Below are 21,644 nucleotides of genomic sequence, written 5' to 3'. Positions count from 1 at the left end.
CGGTAGCACAGGAACCAATTCCTATACTAATCAAAGTAACCATCTAGCAATGGTACCCGATGTCTGGATAGGTCGAATAGTCACAATCGCAACACTCAGAACCTACGTGAATATGGTTACTGTATAATTCATCCCTTTTGACCCCTGTGTATAGGATGACTCAGGGTTAAACTGTCAACCCTGATTAGATCATCCGAGTCGTGCTCAACTCAAACAGTCCTGTGACTCTTTACTAGGACTACCCTGGCCAAAGTTTTGCTAAATTAAAATATGACTATACACAGCTCCTGAACTGGAGTGGTCAATCTCATCTTGACACACGCACAGACAAGTCAAGTACTTGACTACACCCAGCAGTCTTCCGTCACTGAATTAGAAATTTAGGTAGTCCAGTGCCTAAGTGTAGTGAGTTACTTATGTTGGAGCACGATCCCGACTCCTCCCATGGACCTTGGGTGCACCAGAACCAGCAATGAACAAATCTGAAAACTTCTGGACTCGATCAAAGTCCCTTGACGAAATCAGCCTGGTTGCTGTCTTCTTCGTCAGCCTTTCGTTCCAGATGAAGAACGCCTCTAAGATCACCTCTAAAAAATCCAAGATCTAGTACCCAACTAGATCAGGCCTGGGCCGAGGTCTTTCAATTCATAGATCTTGAATCGGGATATTCTAGATAGGGAAGAAGGTAGATAGAACCAGACCTTGCAGATCTATCCTACTACAGCCTTTCCTGTAGATCTATTGATGGAGATCTCACCCGCACCTCAAACGACCTCAGATCAACTCCAGATCTGAGAGAAACTTGTACCAACCTCATAGCAAGAGATTTCAAGTCCTGGACCTGATGTTTGGATGGCTGCAAGAGAGGGTCTTCGAGAGTCTGAAGTGATCGGCAAGTGGCAGCTCCGTCGGCTTTGCTCCCTTCATCTCGAACCTCTCTAAGATCTTCTGTATATAGCCCCCCTGAGATAGATGCAGCACCCTCCAGGCTCGGTCTCTAAAAATCTCCATGCCTAGGATCTTCCTTGCAGGGCCCAAATCCTTCATCTCAAACTCCCGAGATAAGGATGCCTTCAGATCCTGCACAACCTTCCTACTCTTGCATGCTATAAGCATGTCATCCACACACAAGAGTAGGAACACCCTAGAACCATCCTCAAGAGATTGAACATAAACACAGAGATCAAACTCACACCTGGAAAGTCCAATACTGCGCACATAGGAGTCGAACCGCTTATACCATTGCCTCGGCGATTGCTTCAGCCCGTACAGTGACTTTTGCAACAAACAAATCTTTCCCTCTGATCTTGGATCCCTGAAATTGGGTGGCTACTCCATATAAATCCTCTCCTCCAAATGCCCATGGAGGAATGCCGTCTTGACATCCATCTGCTCCAGCCCTAAATCCTGAGCTGCTATAATGCTCAGCAACACTCTGATGGAAGTATGTCTGACGATGGGAGAGAAGACCTCGCTGAAGTCGATGCCTTCCTTCTGGGAGTATCCCTTGGCCACTAACCTCGCCTTGAATCTAATACCTCCCTGCTCTGAAGGCCCTTCCTTGTGACTGTAGACCCATTTGCAACCAATGGGCCTCTTCCCCTGTGGCAACTGCACCAATCGCCACGTCTGATTCTGGTGGAGAGACTGCATCTCCTCGGACATCGTCTGGACCCACCGCTCTCTGTCCTGACTCTCAATAGCCTCCTGATACGTATATGGGTCTCCATTCACTGTCACCAGGGCATATGATAGCATCTCCTCGAAGCCATATCGATTCAGTTGCCTGATGGTTCTCTTAGGCTTGTGTAGGGCAACACCGATATCAGTCCTCGATCCAGCTCGCTCCTGCTGGACCTCTTCACCTCGATCATCTGTCCGAGTCCTCTCCACCTGTGGAGATACCTTAGGTAGGTGCTCTACCTGAATGTCATGTCCTCGAGTAGTACCTGCAAGAGGCAAAATCAAAGAGGTAAGCTGTCCAGCAGTGCCCTGCTGGACCTCCTTCTGCTCCTGCTGCTCCTCCATGCCTGCTTGCCTCCATAGGACTAACTCCTCATCAAAAGTCACATCCTGACTAATGATGACATTCTTTTCCAAGAGATCCCACAGCCTGTATCCCTTAACTCCTCGCAGATAGCCTAGAAACACCGTCTTGCATGATCTGGCGTCTAGCTTGCTCCGCTCACCAGCTCCAATGTGCACATAGGCCGTGCACCCAAATACCCGTAGATGGCCCAGTCCAACTGTCCTCCCAAACCATACCTCCTCTGAAAGCCTGCCATCCAACCTGGTGTGAGGTGATCGATTGACCAAGTAACCTGCTGCGTCAACTGTGTCAACCCAAAACACCTTTGGAAGCCTTGTCTGCAGTCCATGCATCATGCCTTTTCCAGAAGTGTTCTGTTCATCCTCTCGACCACCCCATTCTGCTGTGGAGTCCCCTTAATTGAGAAGTGTCTTCTGATCCCACACTCCTCATAGTAGTCCTGAAACTCTCTGCTGGTGTACTCTCCGCCATTGTCTGACCTCAGACACTTCACGCTCCTCCCCTGCTTTTTCTCCACCTCAGCTCTCCAGATTTTGAACTTGGTGAAGACCTCAGACTTCTCTCTCATGAAGTAAATCCAGAGTTTCCTTGAGAAATCATCAATCAGGGTCATGAAGTATCTGGCCCCATTCCTAGCTGAAACTGGGGCTGGTCCCCACACATCCGTGTGTACTAACTCCAGAGGGGCTGCACTGCGGGTTGTACTGATGTTGAACCGAACTCTCCTCTGCTTTCCCATCTGGCAAGGCTCACAGATCTCTCCTGTAGCACCATCCTCCAGATCAGAGATGAGTCCTCTCCTGCTCAACTCCCTCAGCCCCTTGTCACCCATGTGGCCTAGGCGATAGTGCCACATCCTGTAAGCCCTCTGCTGGTCCTGTGCTGCAACTGCTGCATCAAACTCTCCAGTCACCACAGATCCCTCCATGCGATAGAGATTATTATCCAACCTCCTGCCTCTCATCTCCACCATAGCTCCATTGGAGATGTTTAATACTCTGCTTCTAGCCCTACTGCTGAAGCTGTATCCACTGCACTCCAAGTAGCCTAGTGACACCAGATTCTTTTCCAGCTCCGGGACGTGCTTTACATTTGTCAATGTTCTCACAATTCCATCAAACATCCTCACCCTGACTGTCCCTATCCTAGCCACCTTGCAAGGATGATTGTCGCCTAGAGTCACTGATCTCTCATCTGTCTTGGTGTATGTCACAAACCAAAACCTGTGTGGTGTGTAGTGATGTGAGCACGCAGAGTCTAGTGTCCACTCCTCTGTGTAATGCCTGTGACCATCTGATACCACAAGTAGATCATCCTCCACCTGCTGCCCAGCAACTGCACTCATTGATTCTGAGCCACTTCTTTCTCCCTTCTTGCTCTTCCATAGTGGACATTCTCGCTTGAAGTGCCCGAACTCGTTGCACTTGAAGCATTTCATCTCTTTCTTTCCCTTCCTGAACTTGGACCGCCCCCTGGACTTGCTTTTGCCTCTGCCTCTACCTGAATCTCCCCTACTGCCAAACCCTCCTGGGGAGCCCGATCTCTGGTCAACTTTTTCCTTTGCTCATTAGACCTCAGCACCGAGACCATATCCTCATATTCCAGAGTCTCCTTACCGTAGAGCAGTGTAGTCACCAAAGAGTCATATGATCCTGGCAGCGAACACAAAAGCAACAGGGACTTGTCCTCCTCATCCAGCTTCACCTCGATATTCATCAACTCCGTGCACAACTGGTCGAACCTCTGAATGTGGCCAATCACATCAGATCCCTCCTGCATCCGAAGACTGTACAAGCTCTTCTTCAGCATTAGCTTGTTGCACATATTCTTCCCCATATACATGGTGTGCAACTTCGACCAAAGGCCCTTCGGGGTCTTTTCTTCCGGCACTGAATACAATGCCGCATCCACCAAACATCCTCTGATCACCGAGCATGCTTTCTTCTCTAACGATACCCACTGTCTATCTGTCATCCCCTCAGACTTCTCATCCAAAGTCTGATCCAGATCTGCTTGCACCAGAAGATCCTCCACCCAGATTTTCTACATGAAAAATTTTTTCTTACCATCAAACTTCTCGAAATCGACCTTCATATTGCTGTCCATGACTAGATCCAAGCCAAACAAGCAATATAAAATCAAGAAGTGTAGAATATACCTTGATGGTACCTTGCTAAAAATTTTCAGCACTTGAGATCTTAAACTTCTCGTGCTTGGAACCGCTTCCTCACCACTGTGGCTCTGATACCAACTATTGGAGCATGATCCCGGCTCCTCCCATGGACTTTGGGTGTAGCAGAACCAGCAACGAACAAATCTGGAGACTTTTGGACTTGATCAAAGGCCCTTGACGAAATCAGCCTAGTTACTGTCTTCTTCGTCAGCCTTTCGTTCCAGATGAAGAACGCCTCTAAGATCACCTCTAAAAAATCCAAGATCTAGTACCCAACTAGATCAGGTCTGGATTGAGGTCTTTCAATTCCTATATCTCAAATCAGGATATTCTAGATAGGGAAGAAGATAGATAGAACCAGACCTTGCAGATCTATCCTGCTGCAGCCTTTCCTGTAGATCTGTTGATGGAGATCTCACCCGTACCTCAAACGACCTCAGATCAACTCCAGATCTAAGAGAAACTTGTACCAACCTCGTAGCAAGAGATTCCAATTCCTAGACCTGATGTTTAGGTGGCTGCAAGAGAGGGAGAGGCAATATAGTTGGCGGCACAAAGGGGGAGGGGCTCAAAATTGTAGCGCCTCCCCTGCTTTTCCTGCCTTCTATGGACCTGGCGGCAAGAAACTGTAGGAACCAGATCTAGGATTTCAGGGTTAGATCTTGAAAAAGAGGGTTAGATCTTGAAATTTTTTCAAGATCATACAACGGAAGACTAAAATAAATCAAAATTTATTTTCTAAGATCAGAAAATCTCTAGATCTAAGATCCTATTACATGATTATTACATGGCATTAAATCAGAAATTAAAATATATAAATATAGCATGAACTACATGTTGATCATATCAACATGTTTCTATACTACATCTAATGTATGTATTAAACAATAGATCAGATCTATTACCTTGCAAGTTAGACGTTCTAACCTTGCAGATCTGGGCTTGAGGATGATGTTGCAAGCCGCACACGTGTCCGGCCTCTAGGAGTCATCCACACAAGCCCACGAATCTCGATCAGAAGTCCTGCTTCAGGAAATCAGCACAGTATGCTAGTACTGCGCTGATCCTTCTTTGATGGTTGATCAGGTGCCTCTTTCTTCTTGATTTGGACTCTTCCAAAGATGAAAAGTAGAAGGAGAAGTTTCAGATCTGAGACGCTCTCAGGAAACTCAAGATGGAAGGAGGAAAGATATAAAAATAAAAACCCAAGAAGAAGACCCTCTTCTTCTTCACGTTTTTCTCTCTAGACACCCAAACTTGTGTCTTTTATATCTCCACGATCTAAAGGTATTTCTCTCTGATTTTTGGGTGGCAGAAAGGTCTCTCAAATATCTATCTTCTCTTAAAATTTTACAAAGAAACTCATCTTATATAGAGAGATATGATAGAGTCCTTGTCTAGGTCAAACACCTAGTCAAGGCTTATCCAAACATGGCAAGTTAAGGGACGCCCAACTCTTGAGCACCTCCTCCATATTTTTATGTATGGATCACAAGAAAAGGGTGCATAATGTATACCCTAAAAGCCACAAAAATTCCAAAAAAAATTTGGATAAATTCGGTGCAAAATTGAAAGAGTTTTGGATTTCTAAAACTCTGTCTCATAGAATTCGAAATCCAAACTTATTCCTTTTAGATTTGATCCAAACCACCTTCCATGTAAGAAAGAAGAGAGGAGACCTTTTGTGAACGTGGGAGAGATATGGGAGAGGGCTTTTGTCACACAAAATAAGTGGAGATTGGCGTTGAATAAGAGAGAGGGCGTGGAGAAGGTTTATATGGCGCAAGGTGGAATCCTAGTCCTACTAGGATTCTGTCTCATAACTTGTTTTAATTTGGTTTCCCAAACCAAATCAAATCAAAATTAGATCAACCCAATTAAAATAGGTCTTAACCCAATTAAGAACCTAATTTAATCAGATTAAATTATATTTAAATCTGATTTAATTTTCTAATCAAATTAGAAATTAGATTGACCCAAGTCCTAGTTGAACTAGGACTAGTTTTTCCTTGCACTTGGCTTATCCAATAAACCAATTGGACTTGATCCAATCAAGCCCAAAATAAATCTAATTAAATTATATTTAATTAGACTTAATCTCAGCCCATTGGCTTAATCAAATTAAGCCAATTAGCAATCGAATTGCTAATCGATCCTCCTGCAACACTTGCACTGGCTTAAATGTCAATCGTATTGATCATTTAACCCTAGAACGATTCTTAATCGTTGATCAACCATCTGATCGGATCATGAACTCTAATGTGTGTGACCTCATAGGTCCGAACCTAAGCCGGTAGCATAGGAATAAATTCTTATACCAATCGAAGTGACCATCTAGCAATGGTACCCGACGATCGGATAGGTCGAATATGTAGAACAACATCCTTAGAACCCATGCGGATATAGTTTTCATATAATTCATCCCCTTGACCAAAATGATCATAGGACACCCCAGAGCTCAACTGTCAACTCTGATCAGGTTGTCCACATTGTATTTCAAAATATCAAATCCATCTGATGGATTATCCTGGCCAAGGTTTTGCTAAATTGAAATACAGCGAATCATTCTTCTCCAACTCTTGGAGTGGTCAATCCCATCTCGATCACACTCTGACTTCGCAAGTACTTGACTGTGCCCAGAAGCCTTCCATCCCTGAATTAAAAATTCAGTTAGTCCAGTACCAAAGCACAGTGAGTTGCTTGCAAGTCACTGAGGCGATCTCAAGTCTAAGGGATACTTATACCTATATCCCATCAGAGACATTCTCGACAGCAGAATGCTCTGGAGTTGGTCACGTTCAATGATGATGTACCCTTACATCTCATCTGTATGCCATACCAGTGTCTCCACACTCCTCGGTTAAGAGGACAACCAACCCATATGGCCTACAGCGACCTATGCTCGATAGAAGCTGTCGCCCTTATTAACAGCTTATCATTTGGTCGTGAACAGTTTTAAGGACTAATCGATAAATCCTCTCTTTATCGAACTTAAATAGTCTTAAGGACTTCATCATAACAACGGAGTTCATTAGAAGATGAAAGCTTATGATGAAGATGCCAAATATATTTTATTTATTAACAAATCAATTACAATACTTGGTTGCTCAACCGTCAACAGCTTGACGATTGGCTTTTTGGGACATATTTTCCAACAACTCCCACTTGTCCTAAAGCCACTCGGCACAGTATCTAATACCCATCTTCGACTTGTGGTTGTCGAACTCCTTTATTGCCAGGGCTTTAGTGAAGGGGTCGGCTAGGTTCTCCTTTCCGTCGATCTTCTGAAGGTCGACGTCACCTCGATCCACGATCTCTCAGATCAAGTGGAAGCGGCGCAAGATGTGCTTCGTCCGCTAATGTGCTTTGGGTTCCTTCACCTGAGCTATGGCACCAGTGCTGTCGCAGTAGAGCAGGACTGGACCATCGAGGGAGGGTGCTACTCTGAGCTCGTTGATGAATTTCCTCAGCCACACAGCTTCCTTCACGGCATCTGATGCTGCTATATACTCTGCTTCACAAACAGAGTCTACCACAGTATGCTGCTTGGAACTCTTCCAGCAGATGGCTCCACCATTCAGAGTAAAGATATAACCCGACATGCTCCTGCTGTCATCATGGTCAGATTGGAAGCTGGAGTCTGTGAACCCCACAAGTTTCAGATCTGACTCGCCATAAACCAACCATTGGTCCTTAGTATTTCTCAAATACTTAAGGATGGCTTTAACCACTTTCCAGTGATCTTCTCCAGGATCAGATTGGTATCTACTCACTACTCCTAGTGAGTATGCCACATCTGGTCTTGTACATGTCATGGCATACATGATAGATCCCACGGCTGAAGCATATGGGACTCTACTCATACGCTCTCTCTCTTCAGGAGTTGTCGGACAATCCTTCTTAGAGAGAGAAATTCCATGGCCTATCGGTAGATAGCCCTTCTTGGAATTCTCCATGCTGAACCTCTTCAGCACAGTGTCTATGTACATGGACTGGGATAACCCAAGCATCCTTTTAGATCTATCCCTATAGATCTTCATCCCTAGGATGTAGGATGCTTCACCCAAGTCCTTCATGGAGAACTATGATGACAACCAAACTTTTATTCCCTGTAGTGCGGGGATGTCATTCCCGATTAAGAGAATGTCATCCACGTACAAGATAAGGAATACCACAACAGGACCATTTGCCCATTTATAGATGCAGGGCTCTTCTCCATTCTTAATGAAGCCATACGTTTTGATCACCTTATCAAAATGCATGTTCCAACTCCGAGAAGCTTGCTTCAGTCCATAAATGGATCTCTGAAGCTTGCACACCTTGGACTCATCTGTGGATGTAAACCCTTCAGGTTGTATCATATACACCTCTTCAGTCAGCTCTCCATTCAGGAAAGCTGTCTTTACATCCATCTGCCAGATCTCATAATCCAGATGGGCAGCTATTGCAAGCATTATCCGAATAGATTTGAGCATTGCCACAGGGAAAACGTCTCATCATGGTCATACCATAACGTTGACGATACCCCTTGGCAACCAGACGGGCTTTATAGGTCTCCACCTTTCCGTCTGCGCCCCTCTTCCTTTTGAAGACCCATTTACACCCAATGGGTTTAACCCCTTCAGATGGGTCAACCAATGTCCATACATCGTTGACCTTCATGGACTCCATTTCGAATTTATGGCTTCAAGCCATTTCTCGGAATCAGGTCTCTGCATAGCATCCATATAGGTGATCGGATCCTCATTATTCTCATCAAGTTCGATGGGATCACCATCCCGGACCAAGAAACCATAGTATCTATCCGGCTGACGCGGTACTCTACCGATCGCCTTAATGGTGCAGGTATATTGGGCTCCGGATGTGATCTAATCATATCCGACTCAGGTTCAGCTATTGGTGTCAGTCCTTCTACCTGTTGAACTTCATCAAGTTCAACCTTAGAGGCAACGATTCCTTCACCAAGGAACTCCTTTTCTAAAAAGATTGCCTTAAGGCTGACGAACACCTTTTGTTCATCAGCATGGTAGAAAAAATATCTTTTGTCTCTTTGGGGTACCCTATGAATGAGCATTTGTCAGACCTAGGTCCAAGTTTGTCTGTGACTAATCGTTTGACATAGGCCGGGCACCCCAGACCCTAAGGTGTGAAAGTGCTGGCTTACGTCCCGTCCATATCTCATATGGAGTCTTAATTACAGACTTACTTGGAACCCTATTTAATAGATAACAGGCCGATTCGAGTGCATATCCCCAGAAGGATATCGGCAAGCTAGCAAAACCCATCATGGATCGGACCATGCTAACAGAGTCCGATTCCTCCTTTCAGACACACCATTATGCTGTGGTGTTCCTGGAGGAGTCCATGGGAGAGAATCCCATTCTCTCCTAGATATGTGAGAAATTCACTAGAAAGGTATTCTCCTCCTCGATCAGATCGAAGAGTTTTAATACTCTTCCCAGTTTTTTTTCTACTTCACTTCGAAATCGTTTGAACATTTCAAATGAATCCGACTTATGTTTCATCAGATAGACATATCCATATCGGGATAGGTCATCCGTGAAAGTTATGAAGTAAAATATCCACCTCTAGCACTGGTGCTCATGGGTCCGCATACATCAGTATGTACTAGGCCCAAGAGCTCAGTAGCTCTCTCATCTTTTCCAGTAAAAGGTGACTTGGTCATTTTACCAAGAAGACAGGACTCACAGGTTGAAAGTGATTCACAATCACTAACTTCGAGGATTTCCTCTTGAATCAACCTGTTTATTCTGTTCTTGTTTATATGACCTAGCCTACAGTGCCATAAGTAGATATCTGACACACTATCTAATCTAGGGTGCTTGCCAGTAGAATAGACTCTTATCAGGCTTGATCTTTTGTCTGGCTCTGCATTGATGTCCTAGCCTGAACTTGCACCTTCTTACTTTCTTCTTCTTGTTCTTCTTCCCTTTCTTAAAGGTCGAGAACCAGAAGTCGAACCTCCCACTAAATTCACCGACTCCTTGTGAAGTTGGTGATCCTTCTCAAAGTTCTGAAGCAACCCCAGTAACCCGTGGTAGTTTCTTCAGGCTTTGTCATTCTATAATGGTGAGGAATGGGAGATAAGACTTGGCAGTGAGTTCAGTATTACATCTTTCCCAAGCTGCTCATGCAAAGAAAAGTCGAGCTTGCTCAATCATTCCATCAGCTCGATCATGTACAATACATGATCAGTGACAGAGGCACCATCCCGCATTTTGGCGTTGAAGATGGCACAACTAGTCTTGTGCCTCTCCACATCATCGGGTGTGCAAAGGCATCCTCCAACACTTGAAGCTGTCCTTTGGCTGAGCCATCTCGAATCTGCGACTGAACTCGTCGCTCATGAAGCCAGCATGATACAGCGCACCGTGGTCCGATCACTGAGCCACTTCTGGTAAGTGTCTCTGATTGTTCCACGTGCATTGACAGCTAGCTCCTCAGGTGCAGGATCTATTATCACATATAGGATCCGTTCATTCTCCAGACTATCTTCAACTTTCGGTACCAGCTACCGAAGTTGGGTCCCACCAACTTATCATTGTCCAACAATGATCGAGCGATAGGGAAGTGGCCATATTTGCACAAAGGAGAACCATAACCTAATTAGTAATTGATTCATTAAACCTAAAGATTTGGACTTTAATAAAAGTTTCTCCACTATTTTATTCGAATTGGTAGCCTCTACCTCCAATTCGAGGAATACCCTAATTCCTTAGCAGGTACTAGAATCCACTTAGACTGCACACAAGCCCAACTTTGGTTGGCAACCCATGTACATCTAAGGGTAGGTTCATAACCAATTGTTTCTCTAAATAATTTTAGTAATTTTAATTTTGCCCCAGAACCTAATCAGTAGGCTTTGGCCTCCACTGTAAGGATCCGGTTAGGTCCAACCATTAACATGATCATACTTGGTGTATCTAACCAACGAATGATTAAGCCCAACTTTGGTTGGCTCACCTAACCACTATTAGAGAGACACTTCCAAGTCATCATATGATGAGTGATAATTCCATTAGTCAACAAGCACCAGGCCTTTGGGTCTGCAATGATTATTGAGTTAATGGACTCATTATCAAACACCTTAATGGGAGGCTATGACTCAGTTATCTCCATAACTTTTCATTTTAAGGACCTAATAATTTTAGAGGATTTAAATAATTAGAGGATGAGGTCAGATGAACCAGCTTATCATGATCCTCCCACTGGCTTCACCAAGTCAGCTTAAGGGAGACATAAGGGCTGGTCTAGGAGCACCTAAATCAGTCACACTGATTTACCTAGCTGACATGGGTCAGCTCGAATAGTCAAGTGATCCGATCAAAACATAATTTCACCAAGAGGCCATAAGTTCGATCAGTGGGAGGGTCTGCCAAAGCTTGCCTTAGACACCATCAGAAATGGCCAGGTAAGCGGGCTCCCAATTAAAAACCACCGGTCTGGTTTACCTTAGACACTAACTGGTTTAATTAGTTTCGATTAGATCAACCTAACAGTTCGTGCTAGACCGCTTAGCCAAGAATCAAGTCCATTTGGTTCTCGTTAAAGACATGGACTTGACCAACTACAACTATTGTAATTGATCTAGAGAATCCTTGACCTAATCTAAGACAACAATTGATTAGATTTAGTCAATTCTCTAATTAAGTCCATCTTTAATCTAACCATAGGTCTAACCCAATTAATGGACCTAATTCCACTATCCATTAACCCAATGTGTTATGATTTGTGTCTTAGGTTCTTCAATTCACAATCCTAGAACCTAATCAAACAACTTCTTAATTCTTAATTAAGTTTTGGGCTGAGGGTTGGGTTTGGCTTTTCAAAAAATAATTTTCATATTTGTAAAATAATTTTATAATATGATTCTACCAACCATATTGCATGTTTGATTCATAATCAAGATGCAAGTGAAATAAACATGAAACTACTTTAGATCTAATCTAAACAGGTTCATGTAATTGAAACAATTTCAACTTTAAATAATTTTTTTGCACAAAAATTATTAACAAAGAGATTTTATTTTAGATTTAAATATCTTTTAAATCTAATAAATTATAAATTTAATCTAGATTATATCTAACAAATTTATGATTAAAGATAGATCTACACAGACTAGGACAACCTTTGCACTGTAAGGGATAAACCTTACAGCAGGACAACCTTGCAGTTTGTGATTGATCTAAAATTTTAATTTCAGATTTAATAATTAGATTATAAATTAGATCTAATCTATAAAATAATCTAAGCATATATAAATAATCATGTAATAAAGAACCTGGCTCTGATACCAATTGTAGGAACCAGATCTAGGGTTTCAGGGTTAGATCTTGAAACTTTTTCAAGATCATACAGCGAAGACTAAAATAAATCAAAATTTATTTTCTAAAATTAGAAATCCCTAGATCTAAGATCCTATTATATGATTATTATATAGCATTAAATCAAAAATTAAAATATATAAATATAGCATGAGCTACATGTTGATCATATCAACATGTTTCTATACCACATCTAATGTATGTATTAAACAATAGATCAGATCTATTACCTTGCAAGTTAGATGCTCTAACCTTGCTGATCTAGGCTTAAGGATGATGTTGCAAGCTGCATATGCATCTGGCCTCTAGGAGTCATCCACACGAGCCCACGAATCTCGATCAGAAGTCCTGCTTCAGGAAATCAGCACAGTATGCTAGTACTGCGCTGATCCTTCTTTGATGGTTGATCAGGTGCCTCCTTCTTCTTGATTTGGACTCTTTCAAAGATGAAAAGTAGAAGGAGGAGTTTCAAATCTGAGACACTCTCAGGAAACTCAAGATGGAGGGAGGAAAGATATGAAAACAAATAACCCTAGAAGAAGACCCTCTTCTTCTTCTCGTTTATCTCTCTAGACACCCTAACTTGTGTCTATTATATCTCCAGGACCCAAAGGTTTTTCTCTCTAATTTTTGGATGGCCTAAAGGTCTCTCAAATATCTATCTTCTCCTAAAATTTTACAAAGAAACTCATCTTATATAGAGAGATATGATAGAGTCTTTGTCTAGGTCAAATACCTAGTCAAGGCTTATCCAAACATGGCAAGTTAAGGGGCGCCCAACTCTTGAGCACCTCCTCCATATTTTCATGAATAGATTACCAGCAAAGGGTGTACAATGTATACCCTAAAATCCATGAAAATTCCAAAAAAAATTTGGATACCTTAAAATTTGGATAAATTCGGTGCAAAATTGAAAGAGTTTTGGATTTCTAAAACTCTATCTCATAGAATTCGAAATCCAAACTTATTCCTTTTTGATTTGATCCAAACCACCTTCCATGTAAGAAAGAAGAGAGGAGACCTTTTGTGAACATGGGAGAGATCTGGGAGAGGGCTTTTGTCACACAAAATAAGTGGAGATTGTCGTTGAATAAGAGAGAGGGCGTGGAGAAGGCTTATGTGGCGCAAGGTGGAATCCTAGTCTTACTAGGATTCTGTCTTATGACTTGTTTTAATTTGGTTTCTCAAACTAAATCAAATCAAAATTAGATCAACCCAATTAAAATAGGTCTTAACCCAATTAAGAACCTAATTTAATCAGATTAAATTAGATTTAAATCTGATTTAATTTTCTAATCAAATTAGAAATTAGATTGACCCAAGTCCTAGTTGAACTAGGACTAGTTTTTCCTTGCACTTGGCTTATCCAATAAACCAATTGGACTTGATCCAATCAAGCCCAAACCAAATCTAATTAAATTATATTTAATTAGACTTAATCTCAGCCCATTGGCTTAATCAAATTAAGCCAATTAGCAATCAAATTGCTAATCGATCCTCCTGCAACACTTGTACTGGGTTAAATGTCAATCGTATTGATCATTTAACCCTAGAACAATTCTTAATCGTTGATCAACCATCCGATCGGATCATGAACTCTAATGTGTGTGACCTCATAGGTCCGAACCTAAGCCGGTAGCATAGGAATAAATTTCTATACCAATCGAAGTGACCATCTAGCAATGGTACCCGACGATCGGATAGGTCGAATGTGTAGAACAACATCCTTAGAACCCATGCGGATATAGTTTTCATATAATTCATCCCCTTGACCAAAATGATCATAGGACACCCCAGAGTTCAACTGTCAACTCTGATCAGGTTGTCCACATTGTATTTCAAAATATCAAATCCATCTGATGGATTATCCTGGCCAAGGTTTTGCTAAATTGAAATACAGCGACTCATTCTTCTCCAACTCTTGGAGTGGTCAATCCCATCTCGATCATACTCTGACTTTGCAAGTACTTGACTGTGCCCAGAAGTCTTCCATCCCTGAATTAGAAATTCAGTTAGTCCAGTATCAAAGCACAGTGAGTTGCTTGCAAGTCACTGAGACGATCTCAGGTCTAAGGGACACTTATACTTATATCCCATTAGAGACATTCTCGACAGCAGAATACTCTGGAGTTGGTCATGTTCAATGATGATGTACCCTTACATCTCATCTGTATGCCATACCAGTGTCTCCACACTCCTTGGTTAAGAGGACAACCAACCCATATGGCCTACAGCGACCTATGCTCGATAGAAGCATCGTCCTTATTAACAGCCTATCATTTGGTCGTGAACAGTTTTAAGGACTAATCGATAAATCCTCTCTTTATTGAACTTAAATAGTCCTAAGGACTTCATCATAACAACGGAGTTCATTAGAAGATGAAAGCTTATGATGAAGATGCCAAATATATTTTATTTATTAACAAATCAATTACAATACTTGGTTGCTCAACCGTCAACAGCTTGACGATTGGCTTTTTGGGACATATTTTCCAACACAGAGAGCATAAATTTCTTTGAGCAGCTTGAATATTTATTCGTAGCCTACTTCAATACTAGCCAAAAGGTGCTACAAACATCCGACAGTCTTTTCTCCATCAAGCAAGGTGAAAGAGAGATGCTGAGAGACTTTGTGATACATTTTAATACCGTCACACTTGAAGTCAAGGACCTTAGTGAAGATATGACCATCTCGATCATGAAAAGAGATCTAAAGAGATCCAGGTTCACTTACCCCCTAGATAAGATTCTCCCTCAGACTTATATTGAACTTCTGGAGCATGCATACAAGTACATTCGTGCAGATGAAGGTGCTTCTGATCGGTGTCAAATAGAAAAAAAAGATCAAAAAAAAATAGAAAAAAAGTAGAGCTCCGATTGAACCAACTCGATCAATGACCAATAAGGGAGCTTCACCCCATCGATGGAGTCCAAGGCCAAATAATTACGGCAACAAATGCAACTCCTACACTCCTCTTCTGCTCCCCATGCGCAGATCCTAATGAAGATTGAGGGAAAAGAATACCTTCATCACCCTCCACCAATGAAAGCACCACCAAGGAGCCACAAAAAGAAGTACTATCAGATCCATCGTGATCATGGTCACAATACTGAATAGTGCATTTAACTCAGGGATAAGATAGAAGCCCTAATTAGATGAGGCTATCTCAAAAAATTTTGATGAGACCGTCCGACTCAACCTCCTACTGACCGACAACCTCAGATACAACCTGAGGAAGTAATTGACAATCGACCAACGGTGGGAGTTATCAATATGATTTTTAGACGATCGAAAGACTAGAGGGCAACTTCCAAAGAAGAATCTGTAAAGAAGTGATGACTTGATAATAATGTAATTTCTTTTTGAAAGAATGATGTTTGAAGAATACAAATTCTCCATGATGATGCTATCGTCGTCTTGGTGATAATAGCAAATAATGATGTAAAAAAAAATTAGTAGGTAATAAAAGTTTGAATGATGTTTTATTTTGTTTAACTTTCTCTCGAATGTGACTACTGACTAACTGACTCAGAAGAGTCTCGACGTCATTACTCGATTTCATGGGAGATGCAGTTAGTGTGAAAAAAAAATTACTCTCCCACTAACTATGGGAACAGATCCATGACAAAGCACCATCCTTTTGATATTTACAATCGTCCAAATTTTTTTGGCTTACAATGCCATACTTGGACGATCCAGACTCAATGCATTGAAAGTGATGGTGTCGACATATCATTTATTGGTCCAATTTCTGACAAGAAGTGAAGTTGGAGTACAAGAAGTGGAGTTGGAGAAATATGTGGAGATCAGCAACTAGCCCGATACTACTTCACGATTTCTACTGAGAATAGTAAGCCTCAAGACCCTCTATCAGTTGACAAATTAAATTAGAGAGAAAATGAAGAAAGGGATGAACCAGTGGAGCAACTGATTTCAATCCCATTAAGAGAAGATGACCCTACAAAGATAGTTCAAATCGGGTCATAATTACCAGATTCGGAGCAAAAATAATTGGTGAACTTATTAAGAGCAAACCCCGATATTTTTGCTGGATCGACAACTGACATTCCAGGGATTCCTCCGAAAGTAATAACTCATCGATTAAACATCAACCCCGAAGTTAGACCGATGAGATAGAAGAAAAGATCTTTTGCCCTTGAAAGATAGAAAGTCATCGATGAAGAAGTTGATAAGCTGCTCGCAGCTGACTTCATAAGAGAAGCTAACTATTTAGATTGGCTCACCAATATAGTAATGGTATGAAAAGTCAATAAAAAATGATGAATTTATATTGACTACACCAATCTAAATGAATCTTATCCAAAAGATAGCTTTTCTTTACCAAAGATCGATCAACTAGTCGATGCAACTTCGAAACATCAACTTCTGAGCTTCATGAATACCTTTGCAGGCTATAACTAAATTCAAATGGTGCCCAAAGATGAGAAGCATACTACCTTCACAACTGATAAAGACATTTACTGCTACAAAATGATGCCATTTGGTTTAAAGAACGTCGAAGCGACTTATCAACAGTTAGTCAATAAGATGTTCAAGACACAAATCGGATGTAATATAAAAGTCTATGTCGATGATATGCTAGTCAAAAGTATCAAAATTTTTAATCATGTTCAGAACTTAGAAGAAGCCTTCGACATATTTTGATGATATCGGATGAAGTTAAAATCGATCAAGTGTGCATTCAGAGTGACTGTCATAATTTTTTTTAGATTTCTTATATCGCAATGAATAATCGAAGCTAATCTAGAGAAGATAAAGGCCATCATCAATGTGAAGCATTTTAGCTCTAAGAAAGAGATACAATAACTCAATAGAAGGATCGCCACACTCAGTCGATTCATCTCAAAGTCTGTAGAAAGGTGTCTACCCTTCTTCAAGACCTTGCAATAGATGAAAGATTTTTCATGGTTAGATGAGTGCCAACAAACATTCAAAGATTTGAAAAAATACTTGACATCTCCCCCACTACTCACAAAATTGAAGATGGGAGAAACATTATATCTTTACTTGGTGACTTCCGCAGAGGCGATCAGTTCGATGCTTGTCTGAGAGGATAAAAATTAGACTCAATAGCCAATCTATTATACTAGCAAAGTACTTCACAATACTGAAATATGATATTCAAAAGCAGAAAAGATTATCTATGCTTTGATCATATCGGTACAACGACTTTGACCGTACTTTCAAGCACATTCGATAGTCATCTTAACAGATCAACCCATAAAGATAATTCTATATTGACCTGATACCTCTGGTCGGATGGTGAAGTGGATGATTAAACTTAGCGAGTTTGATATTCAACATCATCTATGACCATCAATGAAGGCACAAATTTTAACCAACTTTGTCATCGACTGTACTGTATCCACTGATAAATCTGAGGACAAACTTGGCGATGAGTCAAAACAAATTGCAAGTTCTGAGGTCGAATTATCATCAACATAGGTGTTACATGTTGACAGAGCATCCAATACTCAAGGAAGTAGAGCCAGACTCATCCTCACCAATTCAGAAGGGACCGTGATCGAATATATCCTTTGATTTAATTTCAAAGCATCAAATAATCAAGCCGAGTATGAAGCTCTTTTAGCTGGCTTGAAAATTATCAAAAAGCTCGACATAGATAATTTGAAGGTCTTCACCAATTCATAATTGATCACTGGATAGGTCAAGGGCGAGTTTGAAGTCCAAGACCCGATTATGATGAATTACCTTTAGAAAGTAAAAGATCTTACATCAGCCTTCAGATATTTTGAGATCTCTCACATTCTGAGAATAGAAAATGCTCGATCTAATGTACTTTTTAGATTTACAGCTATTTCATCCAACTTACTCGGCCAGACATTCATCGAATATCTTGAACAGCCGAGTATCGATAAGGTCGATGAAGTGCTATAAATAAATAATGAACCAAGTTGGATGGCTCCGATCGTCCCATACTTGACCAATGGAACTTTATCCAAAAATTCTTTGGAGGCCAAACGACTAAGGGGATGGCCTCATAATATGTTTTGATTAATAGATAACTTTATAAGAGATCATTCTTCCTTCCATTACTAAAATGTTTGAGACCTACAAACACCGACTATGCTCTTCAAGAAGTTTATGAAGGGATTTACGAAAATCACTTTGAGGGCAAATCATTGGCTTATAAAGTTTTGCGATCAGGATATTATTAGTCCACTATAAAGAAAGATGCAGCTGACCTCATTCAGAGGTACGAACCATGTTATAAAAAAATCAGATCTAGGATTTCAGGGTTAGATCTTGAAACTTTTTCAAGATCAGACAGTGAAAGATTAAAATAAATCAAAATTTATCTTATAAAATCAGAGAATCTCTAGATCTAAGATCCTTATTACATGATTATTACATGGTATTAAATCAAAAATTAAAATATAAAAAGCAAGAACTACATGTTGATCATATCAACATGTTTCTATACTACATCTAATGTATGTAAAATATAATAGATCAGATTTATTACCTTGCAAGTTAGACGTTCTAACTTTATTGATCCAGACTTGAGGATAATATTGCAAGCCACACATATGTCTGACCTCTAGGAGTCATCCACACGAGTCCACGAATCACAATCAGAAGTCCTGGTCCAGGAAATCAGCATAGTATGCTAGTACTGTGCTGATCCTTCTTCGATGGTCGATCAGATGCCTCCTTCTTCTTGATTTGGACTCTTCCAAAGATGAAAAGTAGGAGAAGAAGTTTTAGATATGAGATACTCTCAGAAAACTCACAGATGGAGGAAGAGAAGAGGTGAACTCAGCAACCCTAGAAGAAGACCCTTTTCTTCTTCTCTTTGCTCTAACCCAGACACTTAGTTTTGTGTCTATTATATCTCCATGCACCAACACTCTTTCTCCCTAATTTTTACATGCCCCAAAGGTCTCCCAATGCTCTATAATCTACAGAAATCTCAAAAAAAAAATTATCTTAAATAAAAAGATATGAAGAATCCTTATCTAGGTCAAATACTTAGTCAAGAAAAATCCAAATAGGGCAAGACAAGTGGTGCCCAACTCTTGGGCACCCCCTCTTTCTTTTTCTACCATGGACCACCAGCAAAGGGCACACAATATGTGCCATAAAACTCACAAAAATCTCAAAAAAAATTTGGATAAAATCAGTGCCATAAGGAAAGAGTTTTGATTTTCTAAAATTCTATCTCATAGAATTTGAAATCCAAACTAATTCCTACTTTGACTTGATCCACAACCACATTCCATGTAAGAGAGAAAGAGTGAAAAGTTTTGGGCATGCGTGAAGGCCTGGGAGAGAAGGTTTTGTCACATAAAATAAGAGAGAGTGGGCTATGGCACCAGTGCTGTCGCAGTAGAGCAGGACCGGACCATCGAGAGAGGGTGCTACTCCGAGCTCGGTGATGAATTTTCTCAGCCACACAGCTTCCTTCATGGCATCCGATGCTGCGATGTACTTCACCTTACAAACAGAGTCTGCCACAGTATGCTGCTTGAAACTCTTCCAGCATATGGCTCTACCATTCAGAGTAAAGATACAACCCGACACGCTTCTGCTATCATCATGCTCAGATTGAAAACTGGAGTCTGTGAACTCCACAAGTTTCAAATCTGACTCACCATAAATCAACCATTGATCTTTAGTATTTCTCAAATACTTAAAGATGACTTTAACCACTTTCCAGTGATTTTCTTCATGATCAGATTGGTATCCACTCACTACTCCTAGTGAGTATGCTACATCTGACCTTGTACATGTCATAGCGTACATGATAGATCCCACGACCGAAATATATGGGACTCTACTCATATGTTCTCTCTCCTTAGGAGTTGTCGGACAATCCTTCTTAGAGAAAGAAATTTCATGGCCTATTAGTAGATAGCCCTTCTTGGAATTCTTCATGCTGAACCTCTTCAGCACAGTGTCTATGTACATGGACTGGGATAACTCAAGCATCCTTTTAGATCTATCTCTATAGATCTTCATCCCTAGAATGTAGGATGCTTCACCCAAGTCTTTCATAGAGAACTGCGATGACAACCAAATTTTTATTCCCTATAGTGCGGGGATGTCATTTCTGATTAAGAGAATGTCATCCATGTACAAGATAAAGAATACCATAACTAGACCATTTGCTCATTTATAGATGCAAGGCTCTTCTCTGTTTTTAACAAAGCCATATGTTTTGATCACCTTATCAAAATGCATGTTCCAACTCCGAGAAGCTTGCTTCAATCCATAAATGGATCTCTGAAGTTTGCACATCTTGGACTCATTTGTGGATGTAAACTCCTCAGGTTGTATCATATACACCTCTTCGGTCAGCTCTCCATTCAGAAAAGCTGTCTTTTCATCCATCTATCAGATCTCATAATCTAGATGGACAGCTATTGCAAGCATTATCCGAATGGATTTGAGCATTGCCACAGGGGAGAACGTCTCGTTATAGTCAATACCATAATGTTGACGATACCCCTTGACAATCAGACGGGCTTTATAGATCTTCACTTTTTCGTCTGCGCCCCTCTTTCTTTTGAACATCCATTTACACCTCATGGGTTTAACCCCTTCAGGTGGGTCAACCAATGTCCATACATTATTGACCTTCATGGACTCCATTTTGGATTTCATGGCTTCAAGCTATTTCTCAGAATCAGGTCTCTGTATTACATCCATATAAGTGATTGGATCCTCATCATTCTCATCGAATTCGATAGGATCACCGTCTTGAACTAAAAAATCATAGTATCTATCCAGCTGATGCGGTACTCTACCGGATCACCTTAATGGTGCAGGTACATTGAGCTCAAGATATGATCTAATCAAATTTGACTCAGGTTCAGCTATTGGTGTCGATCCTTCTACCTGTTGAACTTCATCAAGTTCAACCTTAGAGGCAACAATTCCTTCACCAAGGAACTCCTTTTCTAAAAAAATTGCCTTAAGGCTGACGAATACTTTTTGTTCATCAGCATGGTAGAAAAAATATACTTTGGTCTCTTTGGAGTATCCTATGAATATGCATTTATCAGACCTAGGTCCAAGTTTATTTGTAAC

The sequence above is a fragment of the Elaeis guineensis genome, chromosome 2, assembly GCF_000442705.2.
Source record: "Elaeis guineensis isolate ETL-2024a chromosome 2, EG11, whole genome shotgun sequence".
Lineage (NCBI taxonomy): Eukaryota > Viridiplantae > Streptophyta > Magnoliopsida > Arecales > Arecaceae > Elaeis > Elaeis guineensis.
This window is presented reverse-complemented; position numbering follows the sequence as displayed.